Source organism: Phyllobates terribilis, unplaced genomic scaffold (genome assembly GCF_046119375.1).
Source record: "Phyllobates terribilis strain yellow unplaced genomic scaffold, ASM4611937v1 Scaffold_10__3_contigs__length_209671492, whole genome shotgun sequence".
NCBI lineage: Eukaryota > Metazoa > Chordata > Amphibia > Anura > Dendrobatidae > Phyllobates > Phyllobates terribilis.
Genome location: NW_027362770.1, coordinates 68,446,961 through 68,469,920, shown reverse-complemented (window position 1 = coordinate 68,469,920; position 22,960 = coordinate 68,446,961).

Genomic DNA, 22,960 nt, shown 5'->3' with positions numbered 1-22,960 from the left:
CAGCGCTGACAGCCTGCATGACACAGGGATGGTGCAGCATTCCTGTGCCATGCAGGCGATCAGAGAAAAAAAAGTGAAAGTCCCACAGTGGGACAAAGTAACAAAGTATTAAAACTATCATAAAGTGAAAAAAAAAATAAAAAAAATATTGTAAAAATATAAAAAAAAAAATAAAAAAAATAATCCACCAAAAATAAAAATATAATGTACCCATCAATAAATATTATTATAAAAAAAAAAAAAAAAAACAACCAATAAAAGTACACATATTTGGTATCGCCACGCCCGGAACAACCTGACCTATAAAACTGTCCCACTAGTTAACCCCTTCAGTGAACACGGTAAAAAATAAAAATAAAAAACGAAGCAAAAAACAATGCCTTATCACCATACCGCCAAACAAAAAATGGAATAACACGCGATCAAAAAGACAAATATAAATAAAAATGGTACCGCTGAAAACGTCATCTCGTCCCGCAAAAAACAAGCCGCCATACAGCTCCATCAGCTGAAAAATAAAAAAGTTTATAGCTCTCAGAATAAAGCTATGCTAAAAAAAATTTTTTCTATAAAATTGCTTTTATTATGTAAAAGTGCAAAACATAGAAATACGATATAAATGTGGTACCGCTGTAAACATACTGACCCGAAGAATAAAGCTGCCTTATCAATTTTACCACACGCGGAACAGAATAAAAAAAAAAAAACAATTCCTGAATTGTTGGTTTTTGTTTATTCTGCCTCCCAAAAATCGGAATAGAAAGCGATCAAAAAATGTCACGTGCCTGAAAATGGCACCAATAACAACGTCAACTCATCCCGCAAAAAACAAGCCATCAAATGACTGTCTGCCAAAATCTGGAAAAATTATAGCTCTCAAAATATGGCAATGCAAAAACTAGATTTTACAAAAAATGCGTCTTTTAGTGTATGACAGCTGTCAGTCATAAAAACCTCATATGATTCTGGTATCGCTGTAGTCTCACCGACCCGAAGAATAAGGTTGTCTAATCATTTATACCGCATGAGGAACGGCGTAAAAAATAAACTCTCAGGTTAGGGTTGTGCTAGGGTTAGGATTGTGCTAGAGTTAGGGTTGTGCTACGGTTAGGGTTGTGCTACGGTTAGGGCTGGGGTTGGGGTTGTGATGGGGTTGGGATTTTTTTCAAAAGTAAGAAAAAAAGATGACGATATGGCGACTAGTGTTGGGCGCAAGTGCTCGCTACTTGAGTTTGCATAGGGTGTTCTGGTATGCATTGAGTATCGTGGGTATTTGAGTGACATGCTCGAGTCTCCGCCCCATATGCTTCACGGCCCAAAAAACGTTGCGGGGATTGCCTGCCATGCACGAGCGATCCCCGCATGTTTTTTTTTGGGTTTCTAATAACCGTGAAACATCCGGGTGGGGACTTGAGCATGTCACTCGAGCACACGCAGTACATGGTGCATACTTGAGTACCCGATGCAAACTCAAGTAGCGAGCACTTGCGCTCAAGACTAATGACAACTTATTCAATATGATGACCTAATGTTATCAAATTCTGTGTCGTACCTCAGGGTTCAAAATGTTCACTATACACCTTAATAAAATCCTTGAGGGGTATAGTTTCCAAAATTGGGTCACTTGTGGGGGAGCTCCACTGTTTAGGCACATCAGGGGCTCTCCAAACGCGACATGGTGTCCGCTAACAAATTGAATGGAAAATCGGCTCAAATTGTTAGCGGACGCCATGTTGCGTTTGGAGAGCCCCTGTGTGCCCAAACATTGGAGCTCCCCCACAAGTGACCCCATTTTGGAAACTAGACCCCCCAAGGCACCTATCTAGATGCATAGTGAGCACTTGGAACCCTTAGGTGCTTCACAAATTGATTCGTAAAAATGGAAAAGTATTTTTTTTCCACTTTTTCATTTTTACGAATCAATTTGTGAAGCACCTGGAGGTTTCAAGTGCTCACTATGCATCTAGATAGGTGCCTTGGGGGGTCTAGTTTACAAAATGGGGTCACTTGTGGGGGAGCTCCAATGTTTGGGCACACAGGGGCTCTCCAAACGCAACATGGCGTCCGCTAATTATTCAAGCAAATTTTATAATCAAAAAGTCAAATGGTGCCCCTTCCCTTCTGAGCCCTGCCGTGCGCCCAAACAGTGTTTTTTCCCCACATATGGGGTATCTGCGTGCCCAGGGGAAATTGCACAACAAATTTTGGGGTCCATTTTTTCTTGTTACCCCTGTGAAAAAAAAAATTGGGTCTAAAGTAACATTTTTGTGAAAAAAGTTAAATGTTCATTTTTTTCTTTCACATTCCAAAAATTCCTGTGAAGCACCTGAAGCGTTAATAAACTTATTGAATGTGGTTTTGAGCACCTTGAGGGGTGAAGTTTTTAGAATGGTGTCACTTTTCGGTATTTTATGTCATAAAGACCTCTCAAAGTGACTTCAAATGTGATGTGGTCCCTAAAAAAATGGTTTTGTAAATTTTGTTGGAAAAATGAGAAATCACTGGTCAACTTTTAACCCTTATAGCTCCCTAACAAAAAAAAATGTTGGTTCCAAAATTGTGCTGATGTAAAGTAGACATGTGGGAAATGTTATTTTTTAACTCTTTTGTGTGACATATCTCTCTGATTTAAGGGCATAAAAATTCAAATTTTGAAAATTGCAAAATTTTAAACATTTTCGCCAAATTTCCATTTTTTTCACAAATAAACGCAAGTGATATCGAAGAAATTTTACCACAATCATGAAGTACAATATGTCACGAAAAAACAAACTCAGAATCAGGGGGATCCGTTGAAGCGTTCCAGAGTAATTACCTCATAAAGTGACAGTGGTCAGAATTGTAAAAATTGGCCTAGTCATTAACGTGCAAACCACCCTCGGGGGTTAAGGGGTTAAAGGACAGGTCCGAGTGGTGTGGCCTGCCTTGTGACAACCGTAGCAGATGAGTTCTCCTGGAGGGCGACGTCGGTCGTTGGTCCTCTAACGGGGTGGCGTTGTCCTTCTTTTTCTCCTCATTCAGGGGACATCCTCGGGACTGTCGGCGAGTAGGATCCTTCCATCCGGCTCGGGCTCCGTCTGTAGCTGCAGGGCGCTTAGGACGGTGGTCAGGGTTTTACTTAGCTGACGCACTTCAGAGCGCAGGCTGTCCAGCTCGCTAGGGGGCGCTGTTTGCACTTTTGCCTCAGCCGCTAATGAAGGGGCAGTGAGTGATGTGGGCATTGGGGGGGCCTGGTAACGCTGGATAGCAGTATCTGATATTTCCAGGTGCTGAAGGCCCTTAATAGCCATGTCCTTCAGGGTGTCAAAGGTGGCATTTGGATGATCTAAGGCCCACCACCGTACAGTTTGGCTCTCCTCCTGGGACCTTAACCCCGGATGAATTGTTCTGTCAGCATTTTGTCCTCATCATGTATGTTGGCTGGACTAACCTTTTTCAGGGCCCGCAGTGCCTCTTGTAAATGCCAGGCATAGTCTCGGATACTGTCCTCAGGTTTCTGGGTACAGTTATAGAACCTCATCCGAAGATCTGTCTCAGTGCGGTTTTCAAAGACAGTTTTCAGTCTCTTAAATATAATAGATACTGATTCCTGGTCTGCGGCTGGCCAGGTTTCAACTTCCCGCTCTGCGGCACTAGCCAATTGTCCCAGTACAACAGCAGCTCTCTGTTTACCAGTCATTGAGTACATGTCCAATACACCGCATATCTTTCTTTTGGACCCAGACAGGGTGTCTGATTTACCGTCATACTGGGGAAGCCATTTCGCTCCGGGGACGTACGGCAGGGTCATGGGTATCACTGGAGTCACAGCCCCTGCTGGTGGGGCGGCTGCTCCGGCCTGAGCAGTGCCGGGTGCGAGTTGAGCATCGGGAGGGTTAACCGGTGCTCCGGCGTTTTGCTTTTCGTCAGCCATGGTTGCGCCCCCCTAGTAAACCGTAGCCTACCTTCTTTGCTTTTATCGGGTAGGCCGCAGCTCCGCAGACGGCGGTCTCCTTCCAGGACCTGACGCTTCCCGGTGATGCGTCAGAGCGCGAGGTGGGGCTTGGGCGTCGCGCGCTACCAATGGTCACGCCTCTCTGGTTCCCGCGGTTACGCCCCTCTCCTTACCGCGTGGCGACACGGTAATGGCGGCGATGTTCACCACAGTTCAAACACAGTTCAAATACGGCACACAGTACCTGGTGGCAACGGGCACAAAATCCTGTTTGTGATGCCAAGAAGAGTCTGGCTCGCCCAGGAGGATATGGGGGAAACTCGGTACTCAGGCCTTTACCTACTGTGGGATGTCACGGCAGCCGGCTCCCGGGCCCGTACCCTGGGGTCACTCTTTAAAAGGGGTTTGTTACTTGAAGGGATGAATAGCAGTATTGTCTCGTGACGCCACCTGTGGCTCCCGGTAATGGGTACCAGCGCTGCTGCAGACCTCCGGGGGTGATGGGATGGCAGCTGAGGTGTTTCTGCTCCCCACAGGTGGAGCGGGTCCCCCGGGGCAGGGTTGATGGAAGGGATGCAGATGAGAGGTGGCCCAGCAGGGTTTTGGGGAGAACAACAGACACGCACACAGGGGTTTGCTTCAGTGCCTTTACTGGTGTAGATGACAGGTACGGTCCAGGGTACTTGGTAGGAAGGGTGCTCTTCTGGACTCTCCCCAGTGAGCGGGTATAAGGCCTCCTGATCCGTTTCTCCCTCTCTCTCTCTCTCTGAAGCTCCTGACCCGCCTGGAACTAGGCCTAGCTTTTGTACTCTTTCACTCTTTTCACCTGTATGCTTGGTGGTAAGAACTTTCCTCTGGATACCACTATCCCTGGATGCTGGGGCCTTCATGGTTCCTACTCCTTTAGATGATTGTAGCTTCAGGTTGACCAGGGGTCTGGAATCCTCCTGGTATACCGGCTATTCCTACTGGGCGTAGAGAACCCTGAAGGCGGTGTCTGGCTTGTGTTCTGGGGTGAGCCTAGGATGCTCCTCTGCCCCCTTAACACCTCTCACTCTTCTCCTTGCCTCCAGCCAGCACGTGCTTTAGGCCCTGGCTGGCCCTCAGCACAGCAGCTCAACAGGTGCTGCCTCTTCACTGATCTCTAGTGCCAGCACACTCTGCCTACCTAACTCCACCCTCCAGTATATATATCCCTAACAGGGTCCCTCTGGTGGTATGAGGTGGAAGGGTGGAGGTGTCTGTGTGTAGTGAGGGCCTCTTGTGGAGAAGTCCATCTATGCACCCTTTTGGGTCCTGTGGTAACTGTAGTAGCAGGATGCCACACACTGTCATCCCTCATTCTGGTACGCATGGCACCCCTGATCCTGGTATGCATGGCAGCCCTCATCCTGGTATGCATGGCACCCCAACCCCATCACGCTGTACACAAAAAAATAAAGGATTCTACTCACCTCCCCTTTGCTACAGCGCTGCGTCCTGTTCTGCTGCCAGCAGCTGATCTCACAATGTGAGCAGCTCATGATGACACTGCCATGCGCCCTCACATGGTGAGATGAGCTGCCGGAATAGTCACTGCTCCTCACGCCGGGACTATTGCCGTGTGGAGTAGTGACTATTCATTCTCCTTAATAGCGGGCGCATACTGTAGTCACAGAAAATGCATGTGCCTGCTATTAAAGAGCATGAATACTCACTCCTCTTTACTCCCATGGGCATGGAGAAGAGTGAATATTCATGCTCTTTAATATCGGGCACACGTGACCGTCGAGCCGCTGCAGGAGTCGGCGGCTTCTGCTAACACTGTGCGTGCTATTATGGAGAATGAATATTCAGTGCTCCACTCGCCCATGGGCTTGGGGAGCAGTGAATATTCATTTTCTTTAGCAACTGGCACAGTGTTAGCTGCAGCAGGCTGCTCCTGCCTCCTGTGCTCCGCTCCCCCCACATCCCCAACCACCCACAGCAACAGTATAGTACATTCGGACTATAAGACACCCCCCCACTTTCCTCCAAAATTTAGGAGGAAAAAGGTGTGTCTTATAGTCCGAAAAATACGATATATCTTCTGATTTTTATATCAGTATTAGTAACTATTTGTTCACGCCCAGGGGAGGGATTCCTCTTTTTTTTAGTGTTGGTGTTTTTTCTTCAGTATTTAAACCCCTTTTCCCTGTTATACTGGCTGTGCTATGTAATTTTTTTTTCAAAAAGAGCTTGGTGCGAGCATGAAATGCATAAAAATGAAAACTACTGTACAAAATTACCATTCACCTCTGGAACTGCTTCCTTTATACAGCAGCGCGGTCTGCTCTGAAACGTCAATGACCTTTTTTTACTAATTGATCTGCAAAACAGTGTTTACCTTCATTTGCAGATGGAACTGCAGCAGCTGTAATATTCATGGGCAATTATTGGAGTTGTGACAAGCACAACCCTTTCAGGTGAGCAACACCATTAAGGCCGCGTCACACTAAGCGAGATCGCTGCTGAGTCACAAGTTCTGTGACGCAACAGCGACCTCAGTAGCGATCTCGCTACGTTTGACACTTAGCAGCGACAAGGCCCCTGCTGTGAGATCTCTGGTCGTGTCTGAATGGTCTGGACCTTTTTATGATCGTTGAGGTCCCGCTGGGTAGCATGCATCGGTGCGTTTGACACCTCACCAACGACCATCGACACATAGGCGTGCATTTGCGTTGCATCGTTATACAGATCGTTACGTGTTGCCGTATCGTTGCTGCATTGTTGGGAAGATCTGACTGTTTGACATCTCACCAGCGACCACATAGCGACGCAGCAACGATCCCTGACAGGTCGTATTGTTGTCGGGATCGCTGTAGCGTCGCTTAGTGTGACGGGGCCTTTCCTCCCTTCTCATCAATACCTTTCAATATCACCCTATGTTTACTTGTCTACCACCACTTTTTTTTTCTCAGCAGCATGACGTAGGGACAGCGAGCCTGATTCCAGCAATGTACCACTTACAGTGTCTTGAAAAAGTATTCATAACCCGTGAACTGTAACATACTTTTTCATGTTATACCTACAAGCTTAAATGTATTTTATTGGGATTTTTTGTGATATACCAACACATATTATCAAGCATTTGTGAAGTGTAAAATAAATTATACATGTTTTTTTAATTATTTAAAAAAGAATCTGAAAATTGTGATGTGCATTTGTATTCAGCCCCCTGTAGTCTGATAATCCTAAATAAAATCCTGAGTGATCAACCAGAAGTCCATAATTAGCAAATTAAGTCCACCTCTAATTTATTCTCAGTATAAATGCAGCTGTTCCATGATGGCCTGAGAGGTTTGTTTGAGAACATTAGGTATCAAATAGCATAATGAAAACCAAGGAGCATACCATAATGCACACCGCATAGTTCTCTATATTGTATAATGCACACCCCATAGTCTTTCATATAGTATAATGCTCCATAGTCCTCCATATAATATAATGTGCCCCATTGTCCTCCATATAGTGCAATGTGCCCCATGGTCCTCCATATAGTATAATGTGCCTCATAGTCCTCCATATAGTATAATGCACTCCCCATAGTATAATGCACCCCATAGTCCTTCATATAGTACTAGCTATTGAACCCGTTCTATGCCCGAGTGGCGAGCATTTTTATTGTTATATGGTCTCCCATGCTTGTATGTGCTGCCGCCCTCCTAAATTATTTGTGCTGCCCCCATCCTGTCCCCACCATCTTATCCTGGTATGCATGGCAACCCTCACCCCCAATCCTGGTATGCATGGCACCCCTCACCCCCAATCCTGGTATGCATTGCACCCCTCACCCCCATTCATGGTATGCATGGCACCCCTCATCCCCAATCCTGGTATGCATGGCACCCCTCATGCCCAATCCTGGTATGCATGGCACCCCTCATCCCCAATCCTGGTATGCATGGCTCCCACATCCCCAATCCTGGTATGCATGGCTTCCTCATTCCAAATCCTGGAATGCATGGCACCCCTCATGCCCAATCCTGGTATGCATGGCACCCCTCATCCCCAATCCTGGTATGCATGGCACCGCTCAACCCCAATCCTGGTATGCATGACGCTCCTCACCCCCAATCCTGGTATGCATTGCACCCCTCACCCCCAATCATGGTATGCATGGCACCCCTCATCCCCAATCCTGGTATGCATGGCACCCCTCATGCCCAATCCTAGTATGCATGGCACCCCTCATCCCCAATCCTGGTATGCATGGCTCCCACATCCCCAATCCTGGTATGCATGGCTTCCTCATTCCCAATCCTGGAATGCAGGGCTCCTTCATTCCCAATCCTTGTATGCATGGCTCCCTCAAACCCAATCCTGGTATGCATGGCTCCCTCATCCCCAATCCTGGTATGTATGGTAGCCCTCATCCCCAATCCTGGTATGTATGGTACCCCTCATCCCCAATCCTGGTATGCATGGCTCCCTCATCCCCAATCATGGTATGCATGGTAGCCCTTATCCCTATCCTGGTATGTATGGTACCCCTCATCTTGGTATGCATGGCACCCATCGTCCCAATTCTGGTATGTATGGCCTCCTCATCCCAGAAACTTTATTTGCATAGCACCCAATCCCTCCATCCTAGTATGCATGGCACCCCTCTTCCCTATTCTGCTATGCATGGTACCCCTCATTCCTGGTATGCATGGTCCCCTCACCCCAATCCTGGTATGCGTGGTCCCCCCACCCCCCAAAAATGGTATGCATGGCACGCCTCACCCACAATTCTGGAAGGCATGGCACCCCTCATCCTCAATCCTGGTATGCATGGCACCCCTCATCCGAAATCCTGGTATGCGTGGCACCCCTCATCCCCAATCCCGGTATGTGTGGTACTCCTCATCCCTATTTTGGTATGCATGGCACCTCTCATCTGAAATCTCGGTATGCATGGCACCCCTCATCCGAAATCCCGGTATGCATGACACTCCTCATCCCCAATCCCGGTATGCATGGCACCACTCATCCCCAATCACGGTATGCATGGCACCCCTCATCCCCAATCCTGGTATGCGTGGCACCCCTCACCCCCAATCCTGGTATGTGTGGTATTCCTCATTCATATCCTGGTATGCATGGTACCCCTCATCCCCAAACCCGGTATGCATGGCACCCCTCATCCCCAATCCTGGTATGGATGGCACCCCTCGCCCCCAATCCTGGTATGCATTGTACCCCTCACCCCCAATCATGGTAAACGTGGCACCCCTCATCCCCAATCCTGGTATGTGTGGTACTCCTCATCCCCAATCCTGGTATGCATGGCACCCCTCATCCCCAATCCTGGAAAGAATGGCACCCCTCATCCTCAATCCTGGTATGCATGGCACGCCTCATCCGAAATCCTGGTATGCGTGGCACCCCTCATCCCCAATCCCGTTATGCGTGGTACTCCTCATCCCTATTCTGGTATGCATGGCACCCCTCATCCGAAATCCCGGTATACATGGCACCCCTCATCCCCAATCCCGGTATGCATGACACCCCTCATCCCCAATCCCGGTATGCATGGCACCCCTCATCCCCAATCCCGGTATGCATGGCATCCCTCATCCCCAATCCTGGTATGCATGGCTCCCTCACCCCCAATCCTGGTATGCATGGCTCTCTCACACCCATCCTGATATGTATGGCTCCCTCACCCACAATCCTGGTATGCATGGCTCCCTCACCCTCAATCCTGGTATGCATGGCTACCTCCCCCCCAATCCTGGTATGCATGGCTCCCTCACCCCCATCCTGGTATGTATGCCTCCCTCACCCCCATCCTGGCATGTATGGCACCCCTCATCCCCAATCCTGGGATGCATGGCTCCCTCATCCCCAATCGTGGTATGCATAGTACCCCTCATCCCCCAATCCTGGTATGCATGGCACCCCTCATCCCCAATCCTGGAAAGAATGGCACCCCTCATCCTCAATCCTGGTATGCATGGCACGCCTCATCCGAAATCCTGGTATGCGTGGCACCCCTCATCCCCAATCCCGTTATGCGTGGTACTCCTCATCCCTATTCTGGTATGCATGGCACCCCTCATCCGAAAACCCGGTATGCATGGCACCCCTCATCCGAAATCCCGGTATACATGGCACCCCTCATCCCCAATCCCGGTATGCATGACACCCCTCATCCCCAATCCCGGTATGCATGGCACCCCTCATCCACAATCCCGGATTGCATGGCACCCCTCATCCCCAATCCCGGTATGCATGGCACCCCTCATCCCCAATCCTGGTATGCATGGCTCCCTCACCCCCAATCCTGGTATGCATGGCTCCCTCACACCCATCCTGATATGTATGGCTCCCTCACCCACAATCCTGGTATGCATGGCTCCCTCACCCTCAATCCTGGTATGCATGGCTACCCCCCCCCAAATCCTGGTATGCATGGCTCCCTCACCCCCATCCTGGTATGTATGGCTCCCTCACCCCCATCCTGGTATGTATGGCACCCCTCATCCCCAATCCTGGGATGCATGGCTCCCTCATCCTCAATCGTGGTATGCATGATACCCCTCATCCCCCAATCCTGGTATGCATGGCACCCCTCATCCCCAATCCTGATATGAATGGCACCCCTCACCCCCAATCCTGGTATGCATTGCACCCCTCACCCCCAATCCTGGTATACGTGGCACCCCTCACCCCCAATCCTGGTATGTGTGGTACTCCTCATCCCCAATTCTGGTATGCATGGCACCCCTCATCCCCAATCCTGGTATACATGGCACTCCTCACCCCCAATCCCGGTATGCATGGCACCACTCACCCCCAATCCCGGTATGCATGGCATCCCTCATCCCCAATCCTGGCATGCATGGCACCCCTCTTCCCTAATCCTGGTATGCACGGCACCCCTCATCCCCAATCCTGGTATGCATGGCTCCCTCATCCCCAATCCTGGTATGCATGGCTCCCTCATCCCCAATCCTGGTATGCATGGCTTCTTCATCCCCAATCCTGGTATGCATGGCTCCCTCAAACCCAATCCTGGTATGCATGGCTCCCTCATCCCCAATCCTGGTATGTATAGTAGCCCTCATCCCCAATCCTGGTATGTATGGCAACCCTCATCCCCAATCCTGGTATACATTGCTCCCTCATCCCCAATCCTGATATGTATGGTACCCCTCATCCTGGTATGCATGGCACCCCTCATCCCAATTCTGGTATGTATGGCCTCCTCATCCCAGAAACTTTATTTGAATGGCACCCAATCCCTCCATCCTAGTATGCATGGTACCCCTCAATCCTGGTATGCATGGTCCCCTCACCACAATCCTGGTATGCATGGTCCCCTCACCCCCCAATAATGGTATGCTTGGCACGCCTCACTCCCAATCCTGGAAGGCATGGCAACCCCCCATCCTCAATTCTGGCGTGCGTGGCAGCCCTCATCCCCAATCCTGGTATGCATGATACCACTCATCCCCAACCCAATCCCGGTATGCATTGCACCCCTCATCCCCAATCCTGGTATGCATGGCACGCCTCATCCCCAATCCCGGTATGCATGACACCCCTCATCCCCAACCCAATCCCGGTATGCATGGCACCCCTTATCCCCAATCCTGGTATGCATGGCTCCCTCACCCCCATCCTGGTATGTATGGCTCCCTCATCCACAATCCTGGTATGCATGGCTCCCTCACCCCCAATCCTGGTATGCATGGCTCCCTCACCCCCATCCTGGTATGTATGGCTCCCTCACCCCCATCTTGGTATGTATGGCACCCCTCATCCCCAATCCTGGTATGCATAGCTCCCTCATCCCCAATCATGGTATGCATGGCAGCCCTCATCCCTATCCTGGTTTGTATGGTACCCCTCATCCTAGTATGCATGGTACCCCTCATCCCAATTCTGGTATGTATGGCCTCCTCATCCCAGAAACGTGATTTGCATGGCACCCAATCCCTCCATCCTAGCATGCATGGCTCCCCTCATCCCTATTCTGGTATGCATGGTACCCCTCAATCCTGGCATGCATGGTCCCCTCATCCGAAATCCTTGTATGCATGGCACCCCTCATCCGAAATCCCGGTATGCATGGCACCCCTCATCCCCAATCCCGGTATGCATGGCACCCCTCATCCCCAATCCCGGTATGCATGACACCTCTCACCCCCAATCCTGGTATGCATGGTTCCCTAATCCCTATCCTGACATGCAAGGCTCCCTCACCCCCATCCTAGTATTCATGGCTCCCTCATCCCTATCCTGGTATGCATGGCACCCCTCATCCCCAATCCCAATATGCATGGCACCACTCATCCCCAATCCCGGTATGCATGGCACCCCTCATCTCCAATCCCGGTATGGATGGCACCCCTCATCCCCAATCCCGGTATGCATGGCACCCCTCATCCCCAATCCCGGTATGCATGGCACCCCTCATCCCTATCCTGGTATGCATGGCACCACTCATTCAAAATCCCGATATGCATGGCACCACTCATCCCCAATCCTGATATGAATGGCACCCCTCACCCCCAATCCTGATATGCATGGCACCCCTCACCCCCAATCCTGGTATACGTGGCACCCCTCACCCCCAATCCTGGTATGTGTGGTACTCTTCATCACCAATTCTGGTATGCATGGCACCCCTCATCCCCAATCCTGGTATACATGGCACCCCTCACCCCCAATCCCGGTATGCATGGCACCCCTCACCCCCAATCCCGGTATGCATGGCATCCCCCATCCCCAATCCCGGTATTCATGGCATCCCTCATCCCCAATCCTGTCATGCATGGCACCCCTCATCCCCAATCCTGGCATGCATGGCTCCCTCATCCCCAATCCTGGTATGCATGGCTCCCTCATCCACAAACCTGGTATGCATGGCTTCTTCATCCCCAATCCTGGTATGCATGGCTCCCTCAAACCCAATCCTGGTATGCATGGCTCCCTCATCCCCAATCCTGGTATGTATGGTAGCCCTCATCCCCAATCCTGGTATGTATGGCAACCCTCATCCCCAATACTGGTATACATTGCTCCCTCATCCCCAATCCTGATATGCATGGTACCCCTCATCCTGGTATGCATGGCACCCCTCATCGCAATTCTGGTATGTATGGTACCCCTCATCCTGGTATGCATGGCACCCCTCATCCCAATTCTGGTATGTATGGCCTCCTCATCCCAGAAACTTTATTTGAATGGCACCCAATCCCTCCATCCTAGTATGCATGGTACCCCACAATCCTGGTATGCACGGTCCCCTCACCACAATCCTGGTATGCATGGTCCCCTCACCCCCCAATAATGGTATGCTTGGCACGCCTCACTCCCAATCCTGGAAGGCATGGCACCCCCCATCCTCAATCCTGGTATGCATGGCACCCCTCATCCGAAATCCTGGTATGCATGACACCCCTCATCTGAAATCCTGGTATGCGTGGCACCCCTCATCCCAAACCCAATCCCGGTAGCATGGCACCCCTCATCCCCAATCCTGGTATGCATGGCACACCTCATCCCCATTCCTGGTATGCATGACACCCCTCATCCCTAACCCAATCCCCGTATGTATGGCACCCCTTATCCCCAATCCTGGTATGCATGGCTCCCTCACCCCCATCCTGGTATGTATGGCTCCCTCACCCCCCAATCCTGGTATGCATGGCTCCCTCATCCACAATTCCGGTATGCATGGCTCCCTCACCCCCAAACCTGGTATGCATGGCTCCCTCACCCCCATCTTGGTATGTATGGCACCCCTCATCCCCAATCCTGGGATGCATAGCTCCCTCATCCCCAATCATGATATGCATGGTAGCCCTCATCCCTATCCTGGTTTGTATGGTATCCCTCATCCTAGTATGCATGGTACCCCTCATCCCAATTCTGATATGTATGGCCTCCTCATCCCAGAAACGTGATTTGCATGGCACCCAATCCCTCCATCCTAGCATGCATGGCTCCCCTCATCCCTATTCTGGTATGCATGGTACCCCTCAATCCTTGCATGTATGGTCCCCTCATCCGAAATCCCGGTATGCATGGCACCCCTCATCCGAAATCCCGGTATGCATGGCACCCCTCATCTCCAATCCCGGTATGCATGACACCTCTCACCCCCAATCCTGGTATGCACGGTTCCCTCACCCCCATCCTAGTATGCATGGCTTCCTCATCCCTATCCTGGTATGCATGGCACCCCTCATCCCCAATCCCAATATGCATGGCACCCCTCATCCCTATCCCGGTATGCATGGCTCCCCTCATCCCCAATCCCGGTATGCATGGCACCCCTCATCCCCAATCCCGGTATGCATGGCACCGCTCATCCCCAATCCCGGTATGCATGGCACCCCTCATCCCTATCCTTGTATGCATGGCACCCCTCATTCCCAATCCCGATATGCATGGCACCGCTCATACCCAATCCCGGTATGCATGGCACCCCTCATCCCTATCCTGGTATGCATGGCACCCCTCATTCCCAATCCCGATATGCATGGTACCACTCATTTCCAATCCTGGTAAGCATGGCACCCCTCATCCCCAACCCAATCCCGGTATGTATGGCACCCCTCATCCCCAATCCTGGTATGCATGGCACGCCTCATCCCCAATCCTGGTATGCATGACACCCCTCATCCCTAACCCAATCCCGGTATGTATGGCACCCCTCATCCCCAATCCTGGTATGCATGGCTCCCTCACCCCCATCCTGGTATGTATGGCTCCCTCACCCCCCAATCCTGGTATGCATGGCTCCCTCATCCACAATCCCGGTATGCATGGCTCCCTCACCCCCAATCCTGGTATGCATGGCTCCCTCACCCCCATCCTTGTATGTATGGCTCCTTCACCCCCATCTTGGTATGTATGGCACCCCTCATCCCCAATCCTGGTATGCATAGCTCCCTCATCCCCAATCATGATATGCATGGTAGCCCTCATCCCTATCCTGGTTTGTATGGTACCCCTCATCCTAGTATGCATGGTACCCCTCATCCCAATTCTGATATGTATGGCCTCCTCATCCCAGAAATGTGATTTGCATGGCACCCAATCCCTCCATCCTAGCATGCATGGCTCCCCTCATCCCTATTCTGGTATGCATCGTACCCCTCAATCCTGGCATGTATGGTCCCCTCATCCGAAAACCCGGTATGCATGGCACCCCTCATCCGAAATCCCGGTATGCATGACACCTCTCACCCCCAATCCTGGTATGCATGGTTCCCTAATCCCTATCCTGACATGCATGGCTCCCTCACCCCCATCCTAGTATGCATGGCTTCCTCATCCCTATCCTGGTATGCATGGCACCCCTCATCCCCAATCCCAATATGCATGGCACCGCTCATCCCCAATCCCGGTATGCATGGCTCCCCTCATCCCCAATCCCGGTATGCATGGCACCCCTCATCCCCAATCCCGGTATGCATGGCACCGCTCATCCCCAATCCCGGTATGCATGGCACCCCTCATCCCTATCCTGGTATGCATGGCACCCCTCATTCCCATTCCCGATATGCATGGCACCGCTCCTACCCAATCCCGGTATGCATGGCACACCTCATCCCTATCCTGGAATGCATGGCACCCCTCATTCCCAATCCCGATATGCATGGTACCACTCATTTCCAATCCTGGTAAGCATGGCACCCTCATCCCCAATCCTAGTATGCATGGCACCCCTCATCCCCAATCCCGGTATGCATGGGTCCCTCACCCCCATTCCTGGTATGCATGGCTCCCTCACCTCCAATTCTGGTATGCATGGCTCCCTCACCCCCATCCTGGTATGCATGGTACCCCTCACCCCCATTCCTGGTATGCATGGCTCCCTCATCCCCAATCCTGGTATGCATGGCTCCCTCATCCCTATCCTGGTATGCATGGCTCCCTCACCCCCATCCTGGTATGCATGCACCCCTCATCCCCAATCCTGGTATGCATGGCACGCCTCATCTGAAATCCTGGTATGCGTGGCACCACTCATCCCCAATCCTAGTATGCATGGTACTCCTCATCCCTATCCTGGTATGCACGGCACCCCTCATCAGAAATCCCGGTATGCATGGCACCCCTCATCCGAAATCCCGGTATGCATGGCACCCCTCATTCCCAATCCCGGAATGCATGGCACCCCTCATCCCCAATCCCAGTATGCATGGCACCCCTCATCCGAAATCCCGTTATGCATGGTACCCCTCATCCAAAATCCCGGTATGCATGGCACCCCTCTTCCCCAATCCCGGTATGCATGGCACCCCTCTTCCCCAATCCTGGTATGCATGGCTCCCTCATTCCCAATCGTGGTATGCATGGTAGCCCTCATCCCTATCCTGGTATGTATGGAACCCCTCATCCCATTTCTGGTATGTATGGCCTCCTCATCCCAGAAACTTGATTTGCATGGCACCCAATCCCTCCATCCTAGTATGCATGGCACCCCTTATCCCTATTCTGGTATGCATTGTACACCTCAATCCTGGTATGCATGGTCCCCTCACCCCAATCCTGGTATGCGTGGTACTCCTCATCCCTATCCTGGTATGCATGGCACCCCTCATCCAAAATCCCGGTATGCATGGCACCCCTCATCCGAAATCCCGGTATGCATGGCACCCCTCATTCCAAATCCCGGTATGCATGGCACCTCTCATCCCCAATCCTGGTATGCATGGCACCCCTCATCCCCAATCCTGGTATGCATGACACCCCTCACCCCCATCCTGGTATACATGGCTCCCTCATCCCTATCCTGGTATGCATGGCCCCCTCACCCCCATCCTGGTCCTCATCCCTATCCTGGTATGCATGGCTCCCTCACCCTCATCCTGGTATGCATGGCACCCCTCATCCCCAATCCTGGTATGCATGGCACCCTACATCCGAAATCCTGGTATACATGGCACCCCTCATACCCAATCGCGGTATGCATGGAACCCCTCATCCCCAACCCCGGTATGCATGGCACCCCTTATCCCCAATCCCGGTATGCATGTCACCTCTCACCCCCAAACCAAGTATACATGGCACCCCTCATCCCCAATCCTGGTATGCATGGCTCCCTCACCCCATCCTGGTATGCAAGGCTCCCTCATCCCTATTCTGGTATGCATGGCTCCCTCACCCCCATCCTGGTATGCATGGCACCCCTCATCCCCAATCCTGGTATGCATGGCACCCCTCATCCGAAATCCTGGTATGCGTGGCACCCATCATCCCCAATCCGGGTATGCGTGCTGTTCCTCATCCCTATCCTGGTATGCATGGCACCCCTCATCAGAAATCCCGGTATGCACGGCACCCCTCATTAGAAATTCCGGTATGCATGGCACCCCTCATCCGAAATCCCGGTATGCATGGCACCCCTCATCCCCAATCCCGGAATGCATGGCACCCCTCATCCCCAATCCCGGTATGCATGGCACCCCTCATCCCCAATCCCGGTATACATGGCTCCCTCATCCCCAATCCCGGTATGTATGGTAGCCCTCATCCCTATCCTGGTATGCATGGCTCCCTCATCCCCAATCCTGGTATGTATGTTAGCCCTCATCCCCAATCCTGGTATGCATGGCTCCCTCATCCCCATCCTGGTATGCATGGCACCCCTCATCCCCAATCCCGGTATGCATGGCACCCCTCATCCCCAATCCCGGTATGCATGGCACCCCTCATGCCCAATCCCGGTATGCATAGCTCCCTCACCCCCAATCCTGGTATGCATGGCTCCCTCACCCCCATCCTGGTATGCATGGCTCCTTCATCCCTATCCTGGTATGTATGGTACCCCTCATCCCCAATCCTGGTATGCATGGCACCCCTCATCCCCAATCCTGGCATGCATGGCTCCCTCTCCCCCATCCTGGTACGCATGGCACCCCTCATCCCCAATCCTGGTATGCATGGCTCCCTCATCCCCAATCCTGGTATGTATGGTAGCCCTCATCCCTATCCTGGTATGCATGGCTCCCTCATCCCCAATCCTGGTATGTATGGTAGCCCTTATCCCTATCCTGGTATGTATGGTAGCCCTCATCCCCAATCCTGGTATGTATTGCTCCCTCACCCCCATCCTGGTATGCATGGCACCCGTCATCCCCAATCCTGGTATGCATGGTAGCCCTCATCCCTATCCTGGTATGTATGGTACCCCTCATCTTGGTATGCATAATCTACTCACCCCAATCCTGGCATGTATGGTATCCCTCATTCCTGTTCTGGTATGCATGGTCCCCTCATCCCAATTCTGGTATGCATGGTCCCCTCACCCCAATCCTGGTATGCATGGTCCCCTCATCCCAATTCTGGTATGCATGGCCTCCTCACCCCCAATCCTAGTGTGCATGGCACCCAATCCCTCATCCTGGTATGCATGGCACCCCTCATCCCTATTCTCGTATGCATGGTCCCCTCACCCCAATCCTGGTATGCATGGTCCCCTCACCACCCATAATGGTATGCGTGGTCCCCTCACCCCAATCCTGGTATATGTGGTACCCCTCATCTCCCCAATCCTGGTATGTATGGCCCCCTCATCTCTTTCACGCTATACACACATACAAAAAAATAAACAGTTATACTCATCTTTCTTCCCTGTGCTCCAGCGCTGCTGCGTCTTGTTCTGCCAGAGGCCGGGGAGGAGTGCGACGTCGGAGCACCGTGCTGTCCAGCGCCATTTTGCTGAAGACACACTGCAAATGTGTCTTCAGTAAAATGGCGCCAGATAGCGCTATGCGCATGCGCCAGTCCGACGCCTCACTCCTGCCCCGGTCTCCGGCGAAGAGAGGCGCCGCAGCAACGCTCCTCCCGGTCAGGTAAGTTTGCAAGTATGGCGCCGGAGATCGCGGTATGCGGTCAGTGCCTACGCATACCGCGATCTCCAGTGCCATACACTCCTCTTACCTGTAACGGCTCCATGCGTACTTCTGTCTGGAGCCAGACTGCGCGTTAAGCATGCACAGTCTATAAAGGCTTCAGACAGAGACACGCTTGTAGCGTTATATTATAGATAATGCATTCCCCATAGTCCTTGATACAGTATAATGCAGGTCCCATGTAGTACATACAGTATAATGCACTCCCCATAGTCCTTGATACAGTATAATGCAGCCCGCATATAGTACATATAGAATAATGCACCCCATAGTCCTTGATAGAGTATAATGCAGCCCCCCATAAAGTATAATGCAGCCCTACAGAGTATAATAAAGCCCCCTTTTAGAGTATAATGCAGCCCCCTCATAGAGTATAATGCAGCCCCCCATTAGAGTATAATGCAGCCCCCTCAGAGTATAATGCAGCCTTCACAGAGTGTAATGCAGCCCCCCCATAGAATATAATGCAGACCCCATAGAATATAATGTAACCCCCTCATAGAGTACAATGCAGCCCCCCATAGAGTATAATTCAGCCCCCCCATAGAGTATAATGCAGCCCCCTCATAGAGTATAATGCAGCACCATAGAGTATAATGCAGCACCCTCATAGAGTATAATGCAGCCCCCTAAAGATTATAATACTGACCCCTTTTAGGTATATTGCAGCCCCCTTTTAGAGTATAATGCAGCCCCCTCATAGAGTACAATGCAGCCCCATCATATAGTACAATACAGCCCCCCATAGAGTATAATGCAGCCCCCATAGAATATAATGCAGCCCTCCCATAGAGTATATTGCAGCCCCCTCATAGTGTATAATGCAGTTCCATAGAGTTTAATGCAGCCACCTCATAGAGTATAATGCAGCCCCCTCATAGAGTATAATGCAGCCCCCACATAGAGTATAATAAAGTCCCCTTTTAGAGTATAATGCAGCCCCCCATAGAGTATAGTGCAGCCCTCTCATAGAGTATAATGCAGCCCCCATAGAGTATAATGCAGCCCCCTCATAGAGTATAATGTAGCCACCCCCATAGAGTATAATGTAGCCCCCTCATAGAGTATAATGCAGTCCCCCCATAGAGTATAGTAAAGCCCCCTTTTAGAGTATAATGTAGCCCCCTCATAGAGTGTAATGCAACCTCCATAGAGTATAATGCAGCCCCACAGTCCTGCAGTATTATGGCCACCATGTACTCACTGATATAAAAAAATACAATACTCACCTCTCCTCGTTCCCCCCGCTGCTCCACGCTTACTCAGCAGCCCCACTGCCCAGCACAGTGTGGCGCACAATGAAGTGATGTCATCACGCTTGCTGCGTGAGAGACAGAAGGTGAATGATGGGAGAGGGAGCATCACCTGACGCTCTCTCCTCCATCATTGCTTCCAACTGTATCAGCATCCATGATTCTTATACCGTTGAATGCGCGTTGCAGGGGGGGCCCCATAGCGGCCACATGGTGTGCTGCTATTAGTGGCATGCCAATGGCTCACGGCCCCTAGAAGAGTGGGGGCCCTAGGAAAATGCCTATTCTGCCTGCCGACCCTGCAGACAGGTCAGGGACAAAGTTATGGAGAAGAGTAAAGCAGAGTTGGGTTATAAAAAATATGCCAAGATCTCACGAAACACTGTTCAATCCATCATCCAAAAATGAAATGAATATGGGAAACCTACCAAGACATGGCCGTCCACCTAAACTGACATCCCAAGAAAGGAAAGCACTAATTAGAGAAACAGTCAAGAGGTCCATGGTCACTCTGGAGGGGCTGCAGAGATCCACAGCTCAGGTATGAGAATCTGCCCTCAGGACAACTATTAGGCCATGTTCACACATTCAGTATTTGTTCAGTGTGACGACACAGCTTCTAATCTTAATTAGCCAGATGTCTAGATTTGTTAGGCCAAGAGAAATACACTATTGTGTTTGTGTTGACTTTTGAATTAATGTGTGTTTCTTTGGTGGGTCAATAAAATATTGCCACACTGTTTTACCCTCACCCTGTGTTGTCTCAGTAGTATTATGCCAACGGAAGACACAGGGTCTTCACATTCAGTATTTGACATCAGTATATGTAAGCCAAAACCTGGAGTGGGAGAAAAATGCATGTGTTTCTATTATACTTTTCCTTATTCCATTCCTAGTTTTGGCTGACAAATACTGACCAAATACTGAACATGTGAACATGGTCTTACACTTCATATTCCACAATCTGGCTTTTATGGAAGAGTGGCAAGAAGAAAGACATTTTCGTAGTTTGCAAAAAGCCATTTAGGAGAAACAGCTAGCATGTGGAAGAAGGTGCTCTGGTCAGATGAGACCAAAGTAGAACTTTTGGGGCTAAATGCAAAACGCTATGTGTGGCATAATACTTGAACATCAGCCTGAAAACACCATCCTCACTGTCAAATATATTGGTGGCAGCTAGAGATGAGCGTTGTTCTACTCGAACTGTTCGCCAATCTCAAATTCGAGCTGTTTTGGGCGGTGTTCGAGCCGGTCGGCGAACACGAACAATTTGAGAAAAATTCGGCTGTTCGAGGTTATGTTCGATAACTGTTCGTGCACCAAAATCATAACTGGATTTTTTCTCAGTAATGATGAAAATTAATGTTAATACGCAGTTTGAGTGTACAGCGGGGCGGGGGGAGGGGCAGGGGATGGATCTCTGCAGGAACAATGAAGATCTCCATTTTTTTTTCTCTTTCCCGCATTTGCAGTGGGGAGGTGCAATCTGTCAGCCTATCAGCAGCGCACACACGGAGCGAAGTGCTTTTTTTCACACAAGCAAGGGCATGTGTGATTGGCAGTGTATGTCACATGTCCTTGCCCTATAAGACCAAGCCATTTTCCCCGTCGCCACCATTTTCTCACTGCTGCAGCTGCGTGTTAGACGGCACCGCTGTTGCTGTGTGCGCTATACCTTGTTAATTTCAAGCCAATTTTCGCACAAATATACAGATAGCTTGGGAGTAGGGAATAGTTGTGATTGCAGTCCTTTTAAGGACTAGGTTACAGCATTTCCTACGACTTTTATCAGGCAGGTCTGTGCTCTTAAATAGATAGATTGTGGGAGTAAAGACTAATTGTAATTGGAGTCCTTTTCAGGACTAGGTTACATCAGTTCCTATCAGTTTTTGCCAGGCAGGTCTGTGCCAGTGCTGTGCAAGTTTTTTTCACAGCATTTGGCTGAATCTAGCAAAGCTAATCCTTTTTGGCCTATTGCAGAGTGTGTTAGTCAGTGGAGTAGCCTATCTGTGTTGCAAGATATACCACCTGTGTATGGAATACCAATTTTTTTACTGCACCTAGTGAAGTAAAATCTTTTGGGCATAGCATCATTCTATTAGTCCATCTATACTGACCTCCATCAGGTTGCAAACTGAATATAATTTTTTTCTGCATCTAGCTCTGAAAAAATATTTGGGCTTCTAGCGGTGTGTGGGACTTGGTCTATTAGTCCATCTATACTGACCTCCATCAGGTTGCAAATTAAAAATAATTTTTTTCTGCATCTAGCTCTGAAAAAATATTTGGGCTTCTAGCAGTGTGTGGGACTTGGTCTATTAGTCCATCTATACTGACCTCCATCAGGTTGCAAATTAAAAATAATTTTTTTCTGCATCTAGATCTGAAAAAATATTTGGGCTTCTAGCAGTGTGTGGGACTTGGTCTATTAGTCCATCTATACTGACCTCCATCAGGTTGCAAATTAAAAATAATTTTTTTCTTCATTTATCTCTGAAAAAATATTTGGGCTTCTAGCAGCGTGTGGGACTTGTTCTATTAGTCCATCTATACTGACCTCCATCAGGTTGCAAATTAAAAATAATTTTTTTCTGCATCTAGCTCTGAAAAAATATTTGGGCTTCTAGCAGTGTGTGGGACTTGGTCTATTAGTCCATCTATACTGACCTCCATCAGGTTGCAAATTAAAAATAATTTTTTTCTGCATCTAGCTCTGAAAAAATATTTGGGCTTCTAGCGGTGTGTGGGACTTGGTCTATTAGTCCATCTATACTGACCTCCATCAGGTTGCAAATTAAAAATAATTTTTTTCTGCATCTAGCTCTGAAAAAATATTTGGGCTTCTAGCAGTGTGTGGGACTTGGTCTATTAGTCCATCTATACTGACCTCC